Here is a 2605-nt window from a genome sequence, read left to right as displayed (position 1 = left end):
TTACTCCCGCCGTTTGCCCGCTGAATTTGACGTGCGCGCGCAGCGGCGTATTGCTTTTTACTCGTACGCGACCGACATAAACCATTATTCCCGACGTATTTTATCGAGGTACGTCGATTTATGTAAAGATATTCCTACCTTGTAACGATTTTTAGCGGGTCATTTCGATGGGAACATCCGGCCTCTTCGTAGCGGAGCGACAAAATTCCAAGTTCCAACCTCCCGGTCATTTTGGTCCGGCGGATGAAATTTTTCAAAAAAATAAAGTGAAATCGTTACTTTCGGCCAGATTACGTCGTAACATAGCGATTTCGCGCAAAATTTCGATACATTATAACGCTTTTCAGCGAGTTATTTCTACTCGAACGTTCGAACAGAGGCGGATGTTTCAAAGTCCATGCGATGCAACGATACGCTCTTACGCGTTGCTCGCTCGCTCCGCTCGCTCGAAAAAAAAATAGCCCAACCCAAAACCAATCCCTTTTGCATTCGTTCTTCGATTTCATCGAAATCTTCGTTGGAACGCGCGGGATCGGTTTAGGGTTGGGCTAGATTGGTCCGAGCGAGCGCAGCGAGCGAGCATTTATCGCGACCTTTCTCCTCGTTTTCGTCTCTCTCGTGAAGCGGGAAAGAACGCGAATGAACGCGAATGAACGCGAAAGAACGCGAAAGAACGTGAAAGAGGTTAGAAGGGCGCGCGCGCGCGCGCGCACGGCGCGTCGCGCCCCGCAGCGTGCCTTAAGAGAGTCATAGTTACTCCCGCCGTTTGCCCGCTGAATTTGACGTGCGCGCGCAGCGGCGTATAGCTTTTTACTCGTACGCGACCGACATAAACCATTATTCCCGACGTATTTTATCGAGGTACGTCGATTTATGCAAAGATATTCCTACCTTGTAACGATTTTTAGCGGGTCATTTCGATGGGAACATCCGGCCTCTTCGTAGCGGAGCGACAAAATTCCAAGTTCCAACCTCCCGGTCATTTTGGTCCGGCGGACGAAATTTTTCAAAAAAATAAAGTGAAATCGTTACTTTCGGCCAGATTACGTCGTAACATAGCGATTTCGCGCAAAATTTCGATACATTATAACGCTTTTCAGCGAGTTATTTCTACTCGAACGTTCGAACAGAGGCGGATGTTTCAAAGTCCATGCGATGCAACGATACGCTCTTACGCGTTGCTCGCTCGCTCCGCTCGCTCAAAAAAAAAATAGCCCAACCCAAAACCAATGCCTTTTGCATTCGTTCTTCGATTTCATCGAAATCTTCGTTGGAACGCGCGGGATCGGTTTAGGGTTGGGCTAGATTGGTCCGAGTGAGCGCAGCGAGCGAGCATTTATCGCGACCTTTCTCCTCGTTTTCGTCTCTCTCGTGAAGCGGGAAAGAACGCGAATGAACGCGAATGAACGCGAAAGAACGCGAAAGAACGTGAAAGAGGTTAGAAGGGCGCGCGCGCGCGCGCGCACGGCGCGTCGCGCCCCGCAGCGTGCCTTAAGAGAGTCATAGTTACTCCCGCCGTTTGCCCGCTGAATTTGACGTGCGCGCGTAGCGGCGTATTGCTTTTTACTCGTACGCGACCGACATAAACCATTATTCCCGACGTATTTTATCGAGGTACGTCGATTTATGCAAAGATATTCCTACCTTGTAACGATTTTTAGCGGGTCATTTCGATGGGAACATCCGGCCTCTTCGTAGCGGAGCGACAAAATTCCAAGTTCCAACCTCCCGGTCATTTTGGTCCGGCGGACGAAATTTTTCAAAAAAATAAAGTGAAATCGTTACTTTCGGCCAGATTACGTCGTAACATAGCGATTTCGCGCAAAATTTCGATACATTATAACGCTTTTCAGCGAGTTATTTCTACTCGAACGTTCGAACAGAGGCGGATGTTTCAAAGTCCATGCGATGCAACGATACGCTCTTACGCGTTGCTCGCTCGCTCCGCTCGCTCGAAAAAAAAATAGCCTAACCCAAAACCAATCCCTTTTGCATTCGTTCTTCGATTTCATCGAAATCTTCGTTGGAACGCGCGGGATCGGTTTAGGGTTGGGCTAGATTGGTCCGAGCGAGCGCAGCGAGCGAGCATTTATCGCGACCTTTCTCCTCGTTTTCGTCTCTCTCGTGAAGCGGGAAAGAACGCGAATGAACGCGAATGAACGCGAAAGAACGCGGAAGAACGTGAAAGAGGTTAGAAGGGCGCGCGCGCGCGCGCGCACGGCGCGTCGCGCCCTGCAGCGTGCCTTAAGAGAGTCATAGTTACTCCCGCCGTTTACCCGCTGAATTTGACGTGCGCGCGCAGCGGCGTATTGCTTTTTACTCGTACGCGACCGACATAAACCATTATTCCCGACGTATTTTATCGAGGTACGTCGATTTATGTAAAGATATTCCTACCTCGTAACGATTTTTAGCGGGTCATTTCGATGGGAACATCCGGCCTCTTCGTAGCGGAGCGACAAAATTCCAAGTTCCAACCTCCAGGTCATTTTGGTCCGGCGGACGAAATTTTTCAAAAAAATAAAGTGAAATCGTTACTTTCGGCCAGATTACGTCGTAACATAGCGATTTCGCGCAAAATTTCGATACATTATAACGCTTTTCA

The sequence above is a fragment of the Bombus vancouverensis genome, chromosome 16, assembly GCF_051014615.1.
Source record: "Bombus vancouverensis nearcticus chromosome 16, iyBomVanc1_principal, whole genome shotgun sequence".
NCBI classification, from domain to species: Eukaryota; Metazoa; Arthropoda; class Insecta; order Hymenoptera; family Apidae; genus Bombus; species Bombus vancouverensis.
Note: the sequence above shows the minus strand (reverse complement) of the source record.